At 40.1% G+C, this 23550-nt stretch overlaps 1 protein-coding gene across 8 annotated transcripts in view; it reads left to right on the top strand.

Annotated features, from left to right (window-relative positions):
* The window catches only part of LRFN2 (leucine rich repeat and fibronectin type III domain containing 2), a 225064-nt gene that overhangs the window by 7390 nt on the left and 194124 nt on the right, over positions 1-23550 (top strand). The window contains exon 3 of one of the 8 annotated variants that reach the window (XR_001188642.5): positions 20823-22167. The exons of 5 other annotated variants lie outside the window; for them this stretch is intronic. The gene's annotated coding sequence lies outside the window, so the exon portion shown is untranslated. Of the gene's footprint in view, positions 1-8510; positions 12328-20761; positions 22168-23550 lie in introns of those variants that run through there. 2 more of the 8 variants (XR_005264684.2, XR_001188643.5) reach the window with 2 other exon arrangements.

Below are 23550 nucleotides of genomic sequence, written 5' to 3'. Positions count from 1 at the left end.
CCCCAAGTAGTATTGATCTATTGAGATTTGAGATTGCTTTTAACATACCTGACATCATGCTCAGCTGAGACCTGTTAACTGGTTCTATTCAAGACAGTATTACCAATCTGTTTATCACAGAGATGATACAAGCTCTGAAGATTATTTAGAATAATCAGTGTTTTTCCTTCAGCCTGCACAGGCTGGTGTGTAAGTTGTCAGGTAGCAAATCTGTGCTTCCAAAAAAGTTGAACCCAATCTTCTTGTAAAATTATCAGGTTTTCCCCACAATAGCCTGGATTATGTGTGAGGTGGTGTCTTCTAATTCAGGCAAACGGTCTGTCTACATCTCATGCTCTGTTCAGCAAGGATCTGGGAACCTGAGTCCTCAGTTCTTCCTATCACTGCTAGCATGTTTGCTGCACCAAGCACTGTTGCTTTAGGTTCTGGGCACTGGTGAGATACTAGGGGATGCTGGGCGTGTGATTGGACTTGTTCTCCATTCTTCTAGCTGTTATTCCTAAAGTAGCTATCTGATCCTCAAAACAGCATGTGATCAAGACTATGTGTGGTTAGTTTGTGGGGAGGAAAATGGACTTGTCAGTGCAAAGCGCTTTGCTTGCTTCCCTTAGTGACACTTCAAGAGACTTCCTTTAGAATGTACGTATTATATTAATGTAATAAAATAAACTAGATATAATATTTAATGCTAATTGTTCAAACATTGCTATTCTAGGATGTCTCTTTAAGTCAACACTGATTTGTATACTCAAACTCAGTGTGAGGATAGGACATCACCTCATCTTTGGTTTTGAAACAAAATGAACTTGCACAACTGTGTTCTGATGCTTATGTCTTACCATGATGAAGTATAAGCCCATAGTTGTGCTCGGTTCTGTTGTGTTGGATGCAAAACACTTGTCAGAAAATCCAGTGAAATTGTGGTAATGCACTGTTATTATACTTCTCTAAGAATGAGAGAGGGACTAAATTTAGAATATTATATTAGGATATAATTTTGAGCAAATTCATCTCATCTTATTTGTAAGATCATTTTATTAATTTCAGCTGGAGGAAAATTTTCCTTTTTACCCCAAAGGAATTATTTCAAAACATTTATATAGCATTGTTGCACTTAAAGTGCTCTACATTGTTGAAATGCTTCTTACCTTGGTGACTGGAGATGAGATAAATATATGGATGATGAGCTATTACTGATGAAAAAGGAGAGAATTGAAACAGATTAAGGAGGTGTAGAGGAGCAGGAAGAACACCAGGCTAAGAGCAAATCTGGGCTGTACCTGGAGGGAAGTTACCGCATAGCATTGAAGAAACTTGAATTATTTGTATGTGCCAACACTGAGGAAAAATGAGAGAGGATCAAGAAAGCAGTGTAAACAGAGGAAAGAGCAGATGTCTAATTAACCCAATATTTTTTTTTTTAGAGCAAAGCCATTCCTAAATGCCCTTGCAGAAGTGTGAGCCATTTGCCAGGAAGCACAGTTAAATTAATGTAGCAATGACATCTTTAGAGACAATAGAGGTCCAGTTATCTTCTCACATACACCCACCTAAATCAGTTGAAATCAGAATTGCATGCCATAGGGAGAACTGTGCAAGGAAGGAAAAGTGCCAGGTCTGCTCTGCTTAAGAATTACTTTCACTGCACAAAGATGATGATGATTATTATTATTATTTTATGGTCTCTGGTATATGCAGATCCAGAGCTCAGGAGGAGGAGTTCCCTTGTCTTGTACCCTGCCTGCTGTTGCACTTAAAGCTGCAATAAAAGCTTTTTTTTTTTTTTTTTGGCCTGAGCAGAAGCTCTGTTTTATCACAAATGAGTTTATAGCTCAGAGTAAGGATTTATTATAGGACACTTATATGTTGGAAAACTATAAAGTTTTATATAACAATTTTGGTATAGCTTGCATGGAAATTTACAGATCATGGTATAGGTTCTCAGGCTGTTATCATCCATGAAATTCATACACTAAATCCTGAACTCTTGCACACCTATTAAAGAGTACCTAAATATCAGATAACATTATCACCCTACACTGGCTGAGGACATGTTCAAATATTTTGTTAAAGGCAGATTGTAAGAGATGAGCTGTTTGTACTACAAGTTGGTGTGAACAGCATTTAAAAAGTTGGTTGCATGCATGCAGTTGGCTGCCTGCCATTTGTCAATTGGATTTTGTTGGGTTGAGTTCCTTCAACACAGGGTTGTTTTTTTTTAACATAAAATCTCTGCTGTTCTGTGTACTTCCTTGGCACTGAAGTAAGTGAAATTAACAAAGCCCAGGGCATAAAAATGCCTGAAATCTTCATGGTACTATAGATGAAGACTTAATTTCTCCTTCCCACAGAGAAAATCTGTATGTGTTGACATATCAAGTTCTGTGAAAAGTTAGCCAAAGTGTTAGGCTTTTGTTTCCCTTAAGGTTAATAGCTCCAAGGGCTACTTTCTCAGATACTGATACCTTTCAAAAGTGTTAGGTGTCTTTTCTGGATTTTGTTGCCTTGGCTCAGAGATGTTATTTAGGGAAAGTGGAAGCAAAATGGTTAAATGCTGAGATTGATTATTGGATTGACTGGGAAAAATAAACAATGTGTACATACCTTCAGCCACCCCTTACAAGAACATCTGTAAATTAAAGAGAAGACAATTGTCTGAAGACTTGGGACAGATTTATAACTGAAGCTAGTGGAGTAGTCCTCAGGTGGATCTAAGACTCACAGTTTGAGGATAGAAAACACTTGTATTAGAAAAACTGTATTTAATAAAGCTCAGTTTCCCTAAAACGCTACAAAAACAGGGTCAATCTTAAAGCAGTACACCTGTATGAAGAGGCATTCTTCAAAAACATCAAGATGGGCTCAAGTATATATTACTATTTTTCTTTAGAAAAACACTCAATCTTTCAAAAATCTGTCATCTATTTTAAATAGCTCATTCTTTCCAGTAAAACATCTTGAAATGTCCAGTGTCAGAAAGAGATAATAAAAAGAAACACTTGCTGTATTTTTTCAGTTAGTTGGAAAGAAAAAATAACTCATTTGATGAAGATCTATGAAGAAAATCGCAGGTTACTCAAAATATTATAGTGGTCTGTATACTTACAGATTAAGAGTGTCAGACTTGGGTATTAACAGCGTGGTGTTCTTCCCCCACCTTACAGTAAAAATGTTCTTGTTGCATTGAAATTGCAAAAATATTACAGATTTGGCTTCTTTACCATAGAAGATCAGATTAAGCATGTAATGACCTTTCCTGTGGTCTATCTTTTCTGCATGAACATAACACTGAGTATTAGGAAAAAAAAAACAAAACACCACCATATGGTCAGCTTGATTGAAAAATCCATTTTTTGCCTCTAAGATCTTTAGGTGATAAAAGTTTTCTAGCAGATCTTTAACCCTGCATGTAGGGTATTGCGGGTCTTCTGTGGTGATTTTATTTTTCAAATATCTGCTAGATTTCCCTAACCATGTTCACAATATGTTGTTAACATTATTGCTCAGGTAACTGAACTTTCTTCTGTACTTGTCTAAAAGTAATTGTTATATCCAAAAGGTCTTTGAAAGAAAAAAGTAAATAGTGTGAACAACTACTATTAGGAAATAACCAGTTTACAATTTGAAGCAATTATTAATCTAGTATTATTCAAAGCTAAATGCTTCTGGATAGGATGCTGTCTCAGTAGGATTCTCTGAGGCTGGGGACAGTCAGCAATGCGGGATGGTCAAGGATAAAACTCTTCATGAATATGGTAGACATGACAGTGTGATGTGTGTCAGTAGAAGTGGCCTTTCATAAATGCATATATGACAGGTCTTGCGTTCCCTGTTTCCTTCCTGCCCTGCATGAGAAAGTGCAGGGTTCTGGGAGATATCTTGAATACTGCTCTCAAGAGATGCCACTATACTTTGATTTCTGTCTTGGGTTTCTCAAGTATTAACCCAGGAAGATGTACTTCTACATTTGTGGAAGGTAAAGCTTGTACAAAAAGTTTCTCTTTCAAACTATGCAAACTGTTTGAAGGAGATGGGAAGAATCTTTTTTTTTTTTTTTTTTTTTTTTGCTATAAAAGATAGGTAATGTCACTCCACACAGTTCATTGCATCTGTCCTAAAGCAAGGATAGATGTGACTAGGTGTTTTAATTGCTGAGTCAAAAGCAACCCAGGCTTACTTCCCTTGGCTACTACCACTTTTCTGCCCTCTTGCTGTTTGAGTTGCATTAAATCAAGGTGTGAAAAAAAAATCATGATCTGACCTACCTGCTTCCCTGCATCTAGGGGATTGCAACAAAAGGCTTCCATATCAGGATCTAAAAAGAGCTGAAGAGGAACTGAATTTATGGAAAGAATGTCTGCCTCATTAGGGATGAAGGAAGAGCTCATTTATCTGAAAGGTATAGTGGTGGAGCAGGTATTGTGTGCAGGAGGGGGAAATGTTTAGCTGGAGCAAAATGTATTGCTGCAGAAGGAAAAGAGGAGAAACAGTTCTCAAAGAACATAGAAAGACCAGGAACCTTTCTACCTTCTGCAGAGAAGCTGTCTTAAAGACAGAACAAATAATTATTAAAGCTTTGTGGTTCTTTTTGACTTCATCTCTGGCTGAATAAATATGGACCATCTGCCAACAGATATTAAACGAAGCACCTACCACTCCCTAAGTGTTTTCTTGCCTTCATTTGCATCTGCCCAGTTTGCCAGTGAGTCTGTAGTATGTGCTGCTACCTGGCAGTGTTTGACAGTTCCCTTCCTATTAGAGACAAAACGAAGAGGAAATAAGTCTTCTGTACATCTCTGTTCATCTGATGTCACTGTTTAGAAACCAAAGCATTTGGCAGATGTGGCTGGAAAAATGCTATATCCTGACAGTTTCTAACCATTATTCCTAACATTCTTGCAATTGTTTTGGTTAATGCTTTCCATATATCTTGGGGAACATAGCATATACCTTAATTTCTGGGGAGACTCATAACTATGATCTCTGAATGCTCAGCAGCAAGTCAACTATGTTAGGGGAACCCAAGAGCCATCTTGAAGTCCATTTTATATCTGGCACCTGTTTTTACAGTGCTTTATTGTGTATTTTTTTGGTGTTTTTCTTTAAAAATCAGTGCTACTTGTTAAGGCAAATTGAAGAGATCTTGATCAAAAGCTCCTTGGTATCGTTTCTGTACGGTGACTGCAGATTCAATGGTCTAGGTGAAGAATCAGAATAATCTAGAGAATTATTGAAGGAGAAAAGAACTAAATTGTGTTAGTGTGACCAAAAGGTATTATGCTGAGTGGTATTTAATTGAAATATGTCAAATGAATGTTGGGTGCCTGTAGACCTCGCCATGCATTCATTCCTTGGGAAGTTTTAACGCAGGCACAGTTTTGATGAAGCAACGAGTGGACAAGTTTCCAGAGGCAATTCAAACAGGCTCATCTTAAGGGTAGTCACAGTAAACCTTGTGAGGCCACTCCAAAAATGAATCTGATCTCATTTGTTCAGGTTACTTTTAGGAAAAATCAGGGTCATTGTGTGGGAGAAAATTGTGTTACTGTTGCTATGCAAATCTTTTTCTAGTATCTGCAATATGTTACCATATCTTATCTGAAATATTTAAAACATTAACTTCTAAAGAAAATTAAAACCTGAGAGGCATTTTGAGAGAAGAGAAACAGCTACACGGCTTTTTTTTTTTTTTTTAGAAGTAGCTTTTTGTGCAAACATGTTTAAATTAAAAATAAAAAAACCTTGGTAATTACTTTAGTAAAACTTAAATGTAAATATTCAACATCACTCAAATACCTCAAACAATGTTCTATTGGGAAACAAATTATATAAGACTTGCTCTGCTAACAGGTCTCAAATGCTCATTTTGATCAGCTTGGGATCCCTAATGTAGTTAAACACAGAAAAATCCTATAGCTGATACTGGACTTGGAGAACGTAAAGATGAGTTGAAGTGACTTGAGGTTGACAGGGTAAATTCTGCTTGAGTAGTTCAGAGGTGGCTGTGGGGCCAGAGTCTTTCATGCTTTTGTAAGTTTGTGCCTGAATAGGTCAGGTAAATATGAAGTTCAGAGGTATTCTTCCACTCACCAGAGCATGACAAGTAATAGGAACATCATAGTGTAGCTGCAACTTTCAGTTTAAAGATAGCTAGATTTGTGACAGTGATAGTTAGCTTGTGTTGTCCTTGATCTTGTTGGCTGGACAAAGTGGGAGTCTCAGAGCTGGAGTTAGAAGTGCCCTCTGTATTTGGAGTACTTCTGCAGAGCTTTTGGACTGCTGTTGGGAGTATTTTGTGTTGGGACTGAGAAGCATCCATGCACTGAGGAGTCATGTGGTAGCAGATGTTGTACATCATGTGTAAAAGATGCTAGTGAAGAGGGTACACTGAAGGACTAGGCTTTTCCTGATACTTTTCTGCATTATGCTTAGTCTAAAGCAGCTGCTTTAAAGATGTGAAGTTTTCATGAGCATCTGTTGCCACTAACAATCCTATTCCAATATATTCTTCAGAATTAGGATCAAGTGGAGGTTATAGGGGAGCACTGGTGAATTCAGCAGACCTTATCCAATAGCTGAGCCTGGCCGAGACTCCAACTGTCAGTTTTGTCCTTTGGTCTGGAGCTGACTCTTGCTGAGCTGCTCTTTCCAGCATGCAAGACCGGACAGCTATATTTTTTCCCTTTGCACATAGGCTCCTGCTTGTTCTATCACCTGGCACTGCCTTTCCTTTGTGTAGACAGACATGAAGGACGAGGGGTACAGGTGAACAATTACCTACAGTGCAGAGGAAGAAGAGCAGCTGACTGGAAAACATAGCATAAAGAAAAGTAAAATTCTGCTTTTATACTTCAGAGAGAGGCTGGTGTTCTATAGTGTCTTAGTAATTGTACAGCAAATGGTCCTAGATGCGATGCATGTGGTACCTGTAAATCTCAGGAACCTGATGCTTTTGAGGATTGCTTTGGAACTTAAATTTATCTTTATTGCAGTTCAGTTTGCTGAAGGCTGTAGCTGTAGGCTGGGGTCTGGCCCTGCATGCTCCTCAGAGGATGTCTGTGGTTGTAGAGGGCTTTCCCTTCCAATGGGATTTGGCAGCATTTGTGCCTTCAGCCAGAGAGTACTGGCTAGAAAGGCTCTGCTGCCATTCACTCATAATGTCTAATTACTGGCAGTGAACTGACTGCTCAGTCATGGGCAGCTGTGTGCAGGGCTTCCAGGGCATGCTAAGCTGCCAAATGGCTTCTGTGGCTGTATAAACTGTTCCTCACAAGCAGCTATCAGAGTAAAGGAAAATAATGTTGAGGTACAAGCAAGTGAAAACAGACCCTGGTTAAATAAAATATTGCTTATACTGCAACACTAAACATTTCACAGGAAAAGAGTAAGTGTTGTGTAGGTCCAGGTGTCCCAGTGGATTTTCTTCAGCACTGGGCATCACTGGGAGTTTTATTAGAGTTGTGAAAAACCATGGTGGCATCTTGCACCTCCTATGCTTTTGTCACCTTCTAGAGACCAACTTAAGGCTGAAAGCCACACACCTTGTCCTTTACAATTATTTCCCTGCTTTCTTGAACATAACTCTGTAAAAGGCAGCTGTTATAATTTGGGGTATTTTTGCTATGCATAACTTCATTCTTCGAATTTAGAATCTTGGCATGTTAGCAATGAGTTCCTCAAGCTGATCTCACACTCCCTGAATGGTTCTTTCTCCTTTCCCACCTATCATCTTCCTTTGTTCTGTGAAACAGGGGGACCAGATGCTCACTTTTTTTTTTTTGTTCAGGTTGTACACAATTCTGTAAACTCATTCCTCTCTTCACTGCTTCGTTTCCCAGTCCAAGTCTCTTCTACTTTTTATTGGATTATAGCTTTTTTTTCTAAGCAATTACTCACTGTTAGCACTATTGAGTCTCTCTCAGTTAAGAGAGATCTTATTTGGATGACATGGCCATCACACAGTTTGTTAGGGAAGGCCATGCTGTTACTTGTTTTTAAATTCCTTATCTAATGGAGACTTGATAGCTTGTACAAGATAAACAAAAGTTCAAAATTGGATGTGACCCAGAAAGCTGGATCTAAGTACCTCTGAGCTTCCAGGGAGACTTGGATCCAGATTAGAAGTCTTTTGGCTCACGTTTGGAGTGTAGTCAGCAATTACTTCTATGACTGCTGAACTCAAGCAAAAATTTAGCATGGGGTTATGTATGGCTACTTTAATCTGCTTTGGAAAAATGTCTGTTCCTATACTAGCCAAAGGCTGAAGAATTGAAAAGGTAACGTAAAGCCACCTCTAGCTCCTTAGCCCTTCCACAGAATCCTTCTTTATGCAGTAAAAGGAGAATCCCTTTGTTTTTCTTGTGTGCTTACCTCCTTGCACAGTCTATATTTACTGTGTCTTGCCGGTTCTCTTGATTTCTGAGTGCTGGAGATAGAGGTCTGTAAAAAGAAAAAAAAAATACCTGAGTATCTGCACCCAGATTCCTGTGAAGAAACATCCTATTTCCTAGGCTTTATCATCAAGTGGAAGTGAAATGATGAAGAGAAGGAAATATTCAGATCTGGACTTTTTTTTTTCTTCATGGAAAAAAAAAATCTAAAAGCATTTGAAAGAATCATCTCTCAGCTGGATTGCTACACCTCCAAAGCAAGATGTGCCAAAGGAAATGACAAGGCTGGATGGGTGAGAAATGCAGGATATTGAAGACAGAAGTTTGAGCAGGTTACTGAAAAACACTTACTCCTTACTAGCTTCTGTTGAAGCCCGGTACATATACAGTTTTTCCATTAGTCACACTAACACCACACCACTGGTTATGGGGTTGTTTCATTTGTCTTTTAGTAGAACTTTGTTTTTTCTTTGTCTTAATGAAATTGCAAAAAGTTATGGAGTAAAACAAGGTTATGGAGTAAAGTCAGGAGCAGAACCTGGAAATCCTGCTTCCCAGTCCCTTACAGCATTCACTTCAAGACCTTGAAATGTAATCCTGAGGGTAACTTGCAGTCAAGAGAAGTTTGAAACTTCTACTTAATAGCTGCCTTTCCTGAGCATGATTAGAATGTAATCCTTAAAAACATTTTATACATGATAAATATAAATGTTCTAGGTCACAGATATGGATAAATTAATGTTCAATTTTCAGTATGGGAAAGCATGTTCATCTTTGGAACTGGTGACCATAAAAATTGAGATAAAAAATAGAGGATTAAATTAACAGACAGGATTAGGCATTTAGTGCACTTCATCATTGCCCTATGGAGTGCAAGTTGAACTACTAGTTTTAAACCGTATTTGCTGCAGGTGGATTTCTGTTTTTGGTTAGTTCCCAATTTACTACTGGTTCTGTGTCACTACATTGACAGATAACCTGCATGTAGATGTTTATATATTGAAGACTTTGAATATTTTTGGACTACTTTGGTTGTTAGATATTTTACTTTGCTGTTGGTTGTTAGCTCTGTTGCCTGAGTGATTAACAAGAGATTGAAGTGAAAAGTAAACTGTGAATTGCAGGTAAGAACTTGCAGATGAATCAAGAGATGAGTTTGAGAATTCATGAAGCAAAGAAAGAAACATTTTTATGGATACTGGAATACTTATAAATTGGTACCTTATAAGATCTGATGATACACAAAGTTGTGTATTTGCTGTTTAAAGAATGATCTCTCAACTCTCATGCCTGAAGCCTGGTATTACATATTGTTTAAAGTGAAGAGTGTTTTCCTATCTCATTCCTTCTGCCTTCTGTGCTTCTTAAAGAAACATTGCAGCAGCAGGTTCTTTGAATTAATTCAACATTGCTTTCCAGATTTAGGATTGTGTACAGCAGCATCCACGTTGCCAACCAGTACTTCTGTGTTTAACAAACATTTAAAGTGGTATTTTTTCTTAACCTCACTTAGCATTTGCCTGCAACTTGGAACTTAGTAATTAGGATCTATTTGTGAATCCATGTTTTATCGTTTTACTGTCCTGACCTAAAGCAGATAGGGACTTGGTGTCTCCAAAACAGATGCATAGTTTTAGTCAGTATTTCCGATATAGTTGTATTTCATCACTTCTAGTCAAACTTCCTAAAATATCTCCTTTGCTGTTACCCTATATTAACTAAAATGAATGACTGAATGCAGCTTGTACTCCTCAAATGTGTTTGAGGACATTTGCAATATTAACACTATTACGCTCATACTACAGGATATGACTTGCTACTGGAAAGACCACCCAGGAATAGGATGTATGTTACTCAGTGGTTGTTTTCACTGATCATAGATGATCCTTTTGTATTTAATGTTTAAAAGTCACAAAATTATAACTTATTCTTCTTTCTCTGAATTAGCTATCCTAAACATAAGTAGTGGTGTCTGGAGGGAAATAAGTGTATGCTAGTAAATGCACATGCGTACTTCTAAGGGGAGGAATTTAGCAGTGCTGGGTGGCTTGTTTGTACCACATGGCCTTAATCTAAAGTACCTCTGACTAATACCCTTTCTCTGTAGGAACAGTTCTGACAGACTATCCCTTGTCAGGGTTATGAATGTGTCCCAAGTGTGAAATGCAGAAATAAGTATTCTCCTTCAGGTACCTCATTGTGGTATTAACTAAACACATCTCAGTCTTGAGATTTCTGCTTATAATTCTGCATGGCATGTATTATGCAATTTTTCTTAAGGATGGAGGGAGAACCTAAGACACTATCAAGACGAGAATTGATAATTACATTTAATAGTGTTGCTGGGGTGAGGTGGTGGGCCTATGGGCTGCTGCAGGGAAAGTTAACATTCCAGCCAGACCCAGTATAGGAGAGAAGAGCTGCTCTGTTCTGAAAACGTTTTCTCCAGTTTATTGTTGAGGCATGTCAAATAACTGCAGTTTTGGAGAAATTGCCTCCCCTCTGTGATAGCTTTTCAGTGAATAAACAGGTTTTTATTCTCCAGAGCTGAGTACTTTATGCCAACCCTATATTCCCATAGGAATTCATATTCATCTTTTTTATTCTTCCCTTAGTGCTGGAGAGAGTGATTTTCTTGATTGTCACATTTGTGTGAATGAATTTGTTCTGAGTTAAGTTTCTTAAACTGGCCATGAATGCTATCAAGCTGGGTCCATTAATGACAAATTACACATTACTGTTGTCTTGTGAATTTGCCAGTTGCTAGTGACACATCAATCACTACCAGGTATGAGTACTATGCAATTTAATATTTTAGGGTTTGGCTAAGTGTCAGGACAAGGGTAGCATTGGCAACTTGAGGAGGAATGTAGTTGTGTGTACACAGTGGTACAGTAGGTAATGGTGCTTCCAGTATCTAATCTTTCGTGCATCTGTTTGGCATATTGAGAGACTATTGTTATGCAAATACAGCCTCTGATTATTCCATTAAAAGATTGTTCATTTGAAATGGAACAAAATTCATCCAAAAAGAGATTTGCAAAGCATTCTGCTTGTTACTTTGGGGAGGAAGAAGAGGGAAGAAACTGCAAACCTGGAAAACTGGCAAGCACTCTGAGATCTCAGTGGAAAGGGAAGTTGCTGGTGTGACAGGGCAAAAGATGTCCATTTTTATACAGAACTGATATGGTACAGACAATAACATCTGATGCTGCTTGAGTGTGCCAGTGGAGGAGATCGTATGCCAAGGAAATGTAATGCTATCCCTCGTGGAATATTCAACAGCAGATGTGTACACATTCCTTGCAAAGATGAACTTTCTGAAGCTTGGCAGTTGGTACTAAGTAATCTCCTCTGCCTGTCAAGAAATTTTTTCTAGGTCTGGAAATCACTCTGTACCTATTTAGTACCTGTAGGAAGCAGTTTGGTATTCTCTCTTGACACAGATTGACTGAAGACAATTAAAATGAACTCAGTTAAAATGTCTGTGGTAAGTTGCAATATTTTAGAGAAACACTTTTTAAAAAAAAAAAAGTGCTTACCAGTAGGTATCCTTTTTCTATTTTTCTTCCTCTGTCCAGTGGCAATCTAAAGCAAAACTCATTTTACTAATTATTGAAAATTGGATGAAATATTGTAGAAACCTTATTAGTTTATATTCAATATGGGTTTTCAGTAGGGCATGGTCAACACTGCTTCTTTGTTAGTATGGAATAGCCTCCCTTAATTGGACTAGAGTTTGTCTTCACTGTACATGTGATTTGTCTTATCAGTATGATGGGGAAAGATGAAGGTGGTTCTCATTATTACAGTTAATGTGTTTCATATTGTTATTTTATTTAAATATTAAGTACTTCTAATGGTGGAATTTCACATTCTTTTAATTTCAAAGTTTAAACCTTGAGGACTTTTAAATAAACTTGACCAAAGACTTGCATTTTTTACTCAGTGGAAAGCATATTTTTAACTAAAAACTTGTACAGAATGTCTTTTTTTTTTTAAAAAAAAAAAAAGGCAGACTTCTCCAGTTCCCTGTTCAACACACCTTTTGGAGTTCTTTGGTTTAGTGAAAACTCAACACGTTCAAATTACGTAGTGCATTATAATGGGAAGACCAATATAGGCAGTTAAATATCACTTCCTCTAAATGAGTGTTTTCTAAGCCTGATATTCTGAGGGTTGAAGCCTTATATTATTTTAGAACTCAAGTTAACAAATTTAAATGTATATCTGAAGACTGTTCCATGCTATGGATCTATATGCCTTAATATACTAGCTCTATATAGATATAACAAACTATATAGGTGGGAAGTTCCCTGTAATTGGAACTCTAGTCCTTCCCATAAGCATCTCAAGCTCAAGGTCTTCATGATAGCTTGGGGCAGAAATTCTCAGCTTCTATATATATGTTGTGGCAAAAATAAAATAAAGCACCTCTTTGTCTGAATATTCTACTTCATGGTGGCTCCTCCCATACTGTAACAGGGTGGCACTCCTGTTTTTCTTCTATGTTGATTTTATACAAGTCTTCCAAATATGTTGCATTTCTCTTTAGGTGAATATAGATTTTGACAATATAATTGTTTTTGAACATCAGATTCATTTTTGCTACCTCTTTTCCTGCCTTTCTCCCTCCAAAAAAAAAAAAACCCACCTTCGGATTGTTCTGTTTTCCTGTTGCTGTAGATAAAGCCTTACTGTAGCCTTTGTTTCACTTTCCTTGCAGTATCTTAACCAAGTGTTCACTTGCTCAGCTAGTACAATTATCCTTGCCACTAGATTCTCTTCTGCCTGTTGCTGTGCATCTCAAGCAGTTGCATTGACATTATTGCATATTCATCTAGGTAAAATGCATTAGTTGACTCAGTCCCGGGGCACAATAACATCCCTGTCTCTGGACAGCAGAATTATCTACTAGGAGCAATCAAAGAACTGAGTACATTATCTCTTCCAGCTTGACTTTCCAGTCTTATGCATTGAGCACTTTTTATTCTGCACATCAGATATCCATAAGACAATTCACAAAACTGTTCCTCAGTGGCTTGGGGCTTCACCGATTAGCTGCCTTACCATAGAAGGCACTTCAGAGTCACACCTATTGCAGGTATGAAAAAGCTGTTTGGAACCAGTTGGAAAGAGAAAAGCATAAAGTTCACTAGCTGAAAAGCCTTTTTGTGTAGGAGCAGGGAATTCAGTCTGTGGAGAGCTCCAAAGCTCTCCTATGGTGTTCACTTTCAGAAATACCTTAACTTTAATACTACAGGGCACGGGTGTGGTATGTGTTTGATACAAAATGAGTGACTGTATTACCTGCTAAGTAGTTCAGCAAGAACTGTGTGTTCCTGTCAAAATGGCTAGAAATAGAGAACTTCTGAGAAAGTTTGGAAAAAGTGGGGCTAAAGTCCTGTAAAATCCACTTTTCCAAGGATAAATAAAGTCATTGTGTGTGTTCTGGTAGGATTTATGACCTTTGAGCACAAATTGTTAAATTTCAGAAGATTTTCACTCCATCTGTTAAGGAAAAAGGTTTCACTGGTCATCAGGGAGCAGCATTTGGGAAGGAATCTGGTCTCTGTTGTAGACCACTAGCCAAACATAAATGGCTAGGCCATGCCATTTAGCAAAAGCAAATACAAAAGATAAACAGTATATAGACTGGAAGACGTGAGGAATAAAGTGATCAGTACTAACAGAAACTCGCCAGAGGTTATGGTAGTTTTCAGAGATGCATAGAGATACATATACTGTGTGCTAAATACCTGTGACAATAGTTAAAAGCTCATGTCCCTGTATTTGTTTCTTTACACAATTACTTTCAATTGGGCTGAAGGAAACTGTGTTGTCCATTTTCAACATCTTGGTATGCATAGGTGTATATTGGCATTCTGCATTTTTTTATGCTTGATCAATAGGAAGATCGAGATTAAAAATAGTGCATTATGTGCAGTGATAAGCAAAAGGGTTTGAAAACAGTGAGAAGTTGCATATGGTGGCTTTGTTACAGATTTTAAAGGTATTTCCTTAGATCTTTCACAACTCCTTTGTCACTGAGGAAAAAATACAGAATAAAACTGCTAGGAAAGTTATCTTTATTTTGATGTGTATTTGTTGCTCAAAACTAAATCACAATGATAGGGCTATTTCACAGAAATATTTATTAAAGTTTCCAATGTCAATTTGTATAAAAACATCCAATATTGATAATTTTAATGTTAATTTTTCTTTAAAGGAAAAAAGTACATAAAAATGCTGCCTGCTGAAAATTGCAATTATAAAAAGATCAATGACTTAAGATAAGTAATTTTAATAGAAATAAATTAGATGGGTGGAAACATCAGGGGAATTCTGACTCCATTACCCAAATGGTGCTCTCCTCTGTGCATTACTGCTGGGCAGTGGAGCATGGAAAAATGCTGACAGTCAGAGGCAAGTGAACTGTCTTTGAATGATGGCTGGCTGGGGCTTGCCACAGCTGGTCTAGGACTCCTAATGGCCCTGTGATGACAACCTCTGGAGAGAACCAGGGACTGAGTGTACCATGAGTGAACCTCATCTGACTGGAGGTGAGTCCCCCCTGCCATGTGGGATTGTGACACCCTGCCACTGCCCCAGCTGCACAGCACTTGTCACGGTGATCTACAGTGCTGTAAATCACCTGCTGCTTGGCTGAACTCCGTTTAAATCTATGCAGCAATGTTAAACTCTTTGGATGAAGGCTGTAGTGTCCAGGAAGCCACTACAGTCTCCCTGAAGCAATGGGCTCCCGGGCAGACGTGTGCTGCAGCAGGGGGAGCTGATGGCGACACCCGAAGGGTTTCCTGCATGGAGGCAGCCAGCAGCCCTCGTGGGAGCAGTTGGCAAGGCTAGGGTGGAGCGGGGAGCCGTGACAGTTCACGAACTGATGCAGCCCCCAGGGAGCACCAGCGGCCCGTAGCTAGGCAGGCAGGGCACGTAGAAGGGCGGGAGGTGGCCCCTCTGTACCAGTAGTGACAAGGAACAGGCTGGTACTGAAGCAAAGATGGTGCCCACATGCCGGGCTGAGACCAAAAGGCAGATGGAGAGGCCATGTCCCTCCTATGGCAGATGCCTACAAGCAGGCAGAGCCCCTGAGGACTGAAAGAGCTTCCCAGGCCCCCAGTTGTGGGGAACTCCAGAATATGGATGGTCCCCCAGGGTGCAAAGGCAGAATTTGGTGTTGTGGGTGCAAGTGTGCCCAGCTGGATGAGCTTTTTGAGCAAGTTTCTGTCTTGTGAGGGGGAGCCCAACAGGCTGTGAAGCATTCAGGAATCTGAGCGAGAGGTCGGTGGGTGGTATCAAGCGCTGGCACAGGCTGAGCAACAGCCCTGCTTTCAGTCTTCTGAAGGGACTAGTAAGGGAGCCTCCAACCCTGAATTCACACAATTGATGGACTTGCAAGATGGAAGCAAAAAGCCGAACACTCGTCTCTGCTCAGACCAGGAGGAGGAATCTCGAGGAATCTCCCCATTGCCCCTGGAAGGGCCCCTGTGCAATAGGTATGATACTCTCTGATACTTTGGGGCTCAAAAAAGGAGAGGATAATAACAATGGTAATGGTCAAACCCCAAGAAAGGGCTGCAGGGCAAAGGTGGACCAGCAAACCACGTATATAAGAACCAGTGCCACAAAAAAAAAAGCATGAAGGGTGTTGGTAACTGGAGATTCCTCTCTGAGAGGCGAGGCACTGAAGTGCCCACTTGCTGCCTAGACAATCTTTCTGAGAGGTTTGCTGCTTGCCTGGGGCCTGTATTCATGATGTTACAAAGAGGCTACCAATCTTGATTAAAGCATGCAACTACCACCCATTCCTACTCTTTCATGTAGGGACAAAGGTTGCAACAAGGAAACTACTAAACATCAAAAGGGATTTTATTTCCATTGGAAAGATGTTGAAAGGATCAGGAGTGCAAGTAGTGTTCTCCTCAATCCTTCCAGTTGGATACTGGGATCCAAGGAGGAGGCAACATACAAATCAAGTGAATTATTGCCTGCATAGCTGGGGCCATGCTCAGGGTTTTGGGTTATATGATCTCTGGTGTTTTTCTGAGATACCAGGAATGTTGATGCCAGATGGGGCACACCTGATGAAGTGGGGCAAGAGTTGTCCTTGGCAGCAAGCTGGCAGGACTCATCAGTATGGCTTTAAACTAGACTCTGTGGGGAAAGTGGATGTACCTGTAAGAGACACAAAAGAACCAGTGGATGACAATACTCTAGAAACAATGGGGAAACACCTGTTAAACATCTCATAGGAACTGGGAATGATTCCTCTATAAAGGTGATGCGGCCCATAGCCCAGCTGAAGTGCCTCTACATCAATGCACACAGCATGGGAAATAAGCAGGAGGAGTTGGAAGCCATGGTGCAATTAGAAAACTACCATTTCATTGCTGTCACAGAGACGTGGTGAGATGAATCACACAGCTGGATCGCTGGAATGGAGGGCTACAAGCTTTACAGGAGAGAGAGGCAGGGAAGGAAGGGTGGAGGTGTTGCCCTCTATGTTAAGGAGCATATTGTAAAGAGTTGCTGCTGAGAAACAGCCACAAGCCTTTGGGTAAAAATTAAGCATGAGACCTATAAAGGGCACCTTGTGGTTGAGGTCTACTACAGTCTGCCTGAAGAAAGGGAGTCCTTTGAAGCCTGCTTGCTACAACTACGAGCATCATCGTCCTCATGGGCTCTCATCCTTCTGGGGGATTTCAACCAAGTGGATGTCTGCTAGGAAAGCTACATGGCAGGCAGTAAGCAATTCAGGAGACTCACAGTACACTGAGGACAAATTCCTCATCCAGATATTAAACAAACCAACCAGAGGAGAAGCGTTTCTGGACCTGGTGCTCACCAATGTGGATGATCTCATTAAAGAAAATAAGATTGGAGGCAGTCTGAGTTGCAGTGACCACACCCTGGTTGAGATTGTGATCTCAAGGGATGTGAGCCTGGCAAAGAGCAAAGTCAGGACCTTCAACTTCAGAAGAGCAAACTTCCAGTTGTTCAGAGAATTAGTGGATGAGATCCCATGGAACACTGTCCTTAGGGACAAAGGATCTGATCAGAGCTGGCAACTCTTTAAAGATATTTTTCTTAGAGAACAAGAGCTCTCCGTCCCCATGTGCAATAAATGAAGCAGGGAAGGCAGGAAACAAGTATGGCTGAGCAATGACCTCCCTGATCAAACTTAGGCAAAAGAAGGAACTGCATAGGCAGTGGAAACAGGGCCATGTGCCCTGGGAAGAGTACAGAAATGCTGTCTGGACATGCAGGGATAGGATCAGGGAAGCCAAGGCACAGACAGAGCTGAACTTGGTGAGGGATGCAAAAAATAACAAGAAGGGATTCTACAGGTACATTGGCCAAAAAAAAAAGACTAAGGAGAGTGTACCACCTCTGAAAAATGTAAATGGAGTACTGCTAACAACAGACATGGAGAAGGCTGAGGTATTTAACCACTTCTTTGCCTCAGTCTTCACTGGCAGTCAAGCTTCTCACATCTCTCGAGTCTCTGAACCTCTACGTGGGGAACTGGGGGAGCAGAATCCCTCCCACTGTAAGTGAAGAGCAGGTTCGAGACCTCCTGTTGCAACTGAACAGATACAGATCTATGGGACCTAATGACATCCATCCTAGGGTCCTGAGGGAACTGGCTGATGAAGCTGCCATGCCGCTCTCCATCATATTTGAAAAGTTAAGGCAGTCAGTTGAAGTCCCTGGTGACTGAAAAAAGGGAAACATCACTCCCGTTTTTAGAAAGGGTAGAAAGCAAGACCCAGAGAACTTCAGACCTCTGTGCCTGGCAAGATCATGGAACAGATTATCCTGGAAGTATTGTTAAGGCACATGCAATACCAGGAGGTGATTTGAGACAGCCAGCATGGCTTCACCAAGGGCAAATCATGCCTGACACATCTGGTGGCCTTCTGTGATGGAGTGACTGCATCAGTTGACAAGAGAAGACCGACTGATGTGATCTACATGGACTTCTGCAAGTCTTTTTGACATATTCCCACAAGACATCCTGATTTCTAAATTGGAAAGATTTGAAGAGTGGACCATTTAGTGGATAAGGAATTGGCTTGATGGATGCACACAGAGAGTAGTGGTCAGTGGCTCTATGTCCAGGTGGAGGCTGGTGGTGAGTGGTGTCCTTCAGGGGTCTGTCTTGAGACCAGTGCTTTTCAATGTCTTCATCAGTGACATAGACGATGAGCACACCCTCAGCAAGTTTGCAGATGACACCAAGCTGAGTGGTGCAGTTGATACAACAGATGGAAGGGACGTCATCCAAAGGGATCTGGATAAGCTTGAGAAGTGGGCTCATGTGAACCTAATGAGGTTCAACAAGTCCAAGAGCAAGATGCTGCAGTCTGAAACATGAGTACAGGCTGGGAGAAGAACTCATTGAGAGAAGGATTTGGGGGTTCTGATGGATGAGAAGCTTGATGTGAGCAGGCAGTGCGTTTGCAGCCCAGAAAGCCAACTGCATCCTGGGCTGCATCAACAGAGGTGTGGTCAGCAGGTTGAGGGAGGTGAATTGTCTCCCTCTATGCCCTCATGAGGCTCCACTTGGAGTGCTGCATGCAGGTTGGGGGCCCCCAGTGCAAGAAAGATGTGGACCTGTTAGAATGGGCCCAGAGAAGGACCACAAAGAGGATCAGAGGGCTGGAACACCTGTTCTATGAAGAAGGCTGAGAGAACTGGGGATGTTCAGCCTGGAGAAGAGAAGGCTTCATGGAGACCTCATTGTGGCCTTTCAATACTTTAAGTGTTCTTATAAAAATAAAAAGGATGGACTTCTTTACTTATGCAGATAATGATAGGACAAGAGGGAATGGTTTCTGAAAGAGAGGAGACTTAGATTGGATGTTAGGAAGAAATTCTTCTTGCAGAGGGTGGTTAGGCACCGGATTAGGTTGCCAGAGAGGTTATGGATGCCTCATCCCTGGAAGGTGTTCAAGGCCAGTCTGGATGGGGTCTTGACAAACCTGATTTAGTGGGTGGCATCCCTGCCTTATGGCAGGGTGGTTGGAATTAGATGATCTTTAAGGTCACACAGGATAACTATTGAGATTGTATAGTGCTGAAGAAAGCAATGGGAAGTAGTCTGACAAGATCAGGATCTACCTTAAGAGGAAGAAAAATATAGGAAAACAAAACAAAAGGTAAGAAACAGTCCAGGGTAACATCTGAAAAACAATGGTGCATATCTGACCCACTCTTCCAAAAGTCTGGGTGTAAATGGGCATAAATGGATGGCTTGGTTAAAAGGTGCTCTGCCTAAGGAATAGCTTGTCTCTGAAAGGCTGTTTATTTTTATTAAACCGGAGCTCTAGCTAGAGAAAATCAAAACAAAAACTGACTACAAACCTTTTATACCATCAGAGCTGCAAAAACACTACTGTTAAGTGCCCATTCCTTTCTGTCAACAGACAAACCCTGGAAAACACTGCTACATGAGCAGTGCAGTGACCGTTGGCGGGTACATCTGTTGTATATTTACACTTCTTTCAGCAATAACTGCTTGAATGGTCCTGGTTCATGCTGTCAGACAAAGGCCACAGTAGCTTAAGAAAATTCTCTTCAAGAGGAAACAAATGTACATTTTAGTAGCTCTGAAATCACTTCTGTTCCCAGCAACGTTTGCATTAATCTCAGTTACACCACTCAAGGAAATGCAGAAAGCATGGGTGCAAACTAATCTAAATAGGTAGGATTTGGTCCCCAACCATCAATGCATTGCATGTTTAAAGCAAGGTTCTGCTTTTTCTGTGATGGTACTGTGACTACCTCAGTAGAATTTTGGTCAGTAATCAATCTGTTTACTGCTGCTGTTGTAAACAGGTATCCCAAGGAGCTACATAAAATTATTTTGGTATAAGTTATACCCATATTTTCAGGGTCTATGACTACCTTTATTGCAGCAAACAAGTTCTTGGCCTCTAGAGATAAGTGGCTGTGGCCTTCAATGTGTGGCTTTGCTGGATTATTTTAATGCCAGATTGATGAAAGTACCTGCCATAGATACACTTCTAAATTTTTTTGTCTGAAATTGTAACTACTACATTTTCAAGGTGTGCCTATTCTGACTGGTGTTTTCTGTAGAAGAGCAAAGTAGGCTGTTTCAGACAAGTTCTTACCCAGTGCCAAATAGGGGCACTGCATTTGTGCTCACCACTTACATAGGCATTTGCTTGCCTTGCTTGCTTTATTTCAAGCTATGTCACCAGAATGCTTTAATGCTTTCTCCAGCAATTCATCTTCCACTCAACATACTACTGGTGCTCCAGTAGGTGCATTACCTGATCAGATCAGTTTTCTAAGGGCTTTACACTGTATCTTTCTAATCATTTTAGGACCTAAAGCAGGAAATTTGAAAGGTCCCCTGAGTCTGTTCTGGTTATTCTTTATCTTTAGAAGCCTGAATGAATCTGGAATCTCTTGTGCTGATCAAAGACACTAAATACCCTTACTGCTAGTTGATGGTGAATCCTGAGCCCGCAAGGAAAATGGGACCTTCTTTCATCTTGCTGAAGAACTACTGCAGCATTAGTTCCTTGGAGACTGGATGCTTTGAGTGACACATGACTGACATCTGCACATTAAGTCAACAATGATATCTGAGCTGTGCTTTGTGAAGTTACTGTTATCTCCCTTAGTTTTCAGGAACATTGCAGAAAGCTGAGTTAGATGCTGTGTAATGAGTCATGACAGTTGGCATTCTGTAATCCTTCATGTAGCACCATGGTAATAAATTGTACAGGGTGCTTTTTTTGTAGTGTTTTGATAATTCCCATTCTGGAGAAGACTAGAGCGCGCAATGGAACAAAGTGAAAGAGGAAAAATTAACATAGAAAAATGTTTTGTAAATTCCTCTGTTTAGGTTCATGCTTATTTCTGCCTGACATTTCTGTGCTTGCTAATTCCTTCACCATTCGCACTGGGAGCCTCTAATGCAATCAGGGAAACATGGCCCTGGATGCTTACTTTTGCTTCTCCAGTACTAATTAGTTGCCTTCATAAACATGTTTGAGATTAGTAGCTACCCTTAACACAAAAAGACTAATGGCGGCATGGTTTGATAGATCAAACCTTGGGGATCACCTGTTTTACCACTCTCCACAAGCTATTCCTTTCCTTCCTCTGACTAAGGCAAACTGGACTCAGGCCATAGGTTCAGCCATTCTTGAAGTGTACAGACTATATTGCTTAGGAGCCTTGAACCTGGGGCCAGTCAAGAAATTGTGCTAACAAATTTCTCTCCCATCTTCTGGCATAAGCTCCTCCAAATCAAGTTTTAAAACTAACATCCACCTTGGAGATGGTTAAAGTATCATTATAGTTCAAGTTGCCCTTTGGTTACCCATATCTCTTCAACTGCTCACAAGTCTATACTTTGCCTTAACACAGCCATAAATTCACAAAGGTGTTATGTCTGAAAAATGTGATTGGGAGTGAGCTGGTCATTTACAGTTATGATCCACTTATTCCTAGTCTGATTCTCTTTTCCTCTCTCTGATCTGTATTTTAATGAAATCCTATAGATGTTATTTCAATTAGTCCCTCAACAGTTGTCTATCAGCCGGGCCTTCTGCCATTCCAAGCTCTGTATTGTACCTTAAAAGCAAAAGTTTTATTTTTTATTTTAAGATGAGTAAGTAAAAATTTCTCCAGGTAAAACTACAGTGGCAAATTGAGATCTGAGTATAAACCTGATGTGACTTTCAGTGTGACATTTCAGTACATAGCATCATTGTGCTTAGTAATAAGCATCAGCAGGGCAGGCTTGAAGTGTCTCTTCTAAATGGCACATATATTCAGGACATGTGGATCATCTTGAATACTTCTCATCAACTATTTTTTCCTGTTTCATCCTTGCATTATTATATGCTTTGCTATAGAAAATAGCTTGCCACTTATATCTGCACAAGTGCTACGGAACTGGGATTAAGCTGAGAGACATCTGCATTGAGGCCAAAGAAAGTTGTTTTTGCTGTAGTGATGTTTCTTGGGGTGGAGAGGGGGAAGGGTAGGGGGGTATTTAAGGTCTCTTCTAGATTTTGAAAACAGTTGCAACCCCAGAACAGTTGCTAAAGGAAAAAGTTAGCACTTCACAATGGATTTGTGCCTCATGTTTAGGAAATGTATCCCTGGTTTCTCAGTGGTATTTCTAAGAGTAAGGTATCATGTGGACAGGTGTCATGAAGGCTTTTTAAATACCTATGAATTAGAATTAAGGTTAATAATCCGTTAGTATCTGCTGTTGTCAGAGCTCTTCAGATCTGAGCAGCAGTCTTCTTTGGATTTACTGCAAGCTGTTGCCATGAAAACAACCCTTGCAACGTCAGTCCCTGTTCCCAACCACTTTGCCAATGCAACCTGTAAAATCTCCTCTGCTACTGCTGTTGCCCCTGTTACACAGCTCTGATAGATCAACCCCACTATGATGGCTCTCCTGTCATTGCAAAGCTCTCCTTTCCAAAAACAAAAATACTGTTGTTTGGTTAGTTTTTATTGAACACTGTTTGGGTTTTCAGCTTGAGCTGCTGAGTTCACAATTCCCAAAGGATCTCTGTAGTAGCTAGCTGTTGTTTTTGCCATACCTAGGACTAGTTTTCTTATAGAATCCCATATTCAAATTCTGGGGTGTGCAGCTTTTGTGGGAATTGGAGCATTTTTCTGGAAAAAGAAATCAAGGTGTTGCTTCTTTGACTGTCCTGAGTGGCCTACAAGACTCTAGGGATCATATTTTTATTTCCTTTTGACTGTATCCTTGTAGAAACAGCAGTAAAATAAGAAAACAGCTTTACAGTAAAGATATTATGTGCAGCAGGGTTGTTTATCCATCAGAAACTTGCAGATTTACAACATTTAGTGTAGACGTATTTGACCAAACCCAAGTATTACCCAATCTTTTTGGGAAAAAAAAAATAATCTCTGATTGCATTCTCTCTGATAGCAGATGCAATTCAATACAAACCTGACAAATTATCCCAAGTCAGATATTGCAATAAGGAGTGAATAGAGAAAATTAAGATATTGCTGAAACAAGCTTTTGTATGCTAATGTGAAGCTCACAACACAATAGATGCTTGGCCCAACAGACCCAATACCAGAAGTTCATTATTTTGATTCTACTGTTACA

The sequence above is a fragment of the Anas platyrhynchos genome, chromosome 3 (assembly GCF_047663525.1).
Source record: "Anas platyrhynchos isolate ZD024472 breed Pekin duck chromosome 3, IASCAAS_PekinDuck_T2T, whole genome shotgun sequence".
Taxonomy (NCBI): Eukaryota; Metazoa; Chordata; class Aves; order Anseriformes; family Anatidae; genus Anas; species Anas platyrhynchos.
This window is presented reverse-complemented; position numbering and strand designations above follow the sequence as displayed.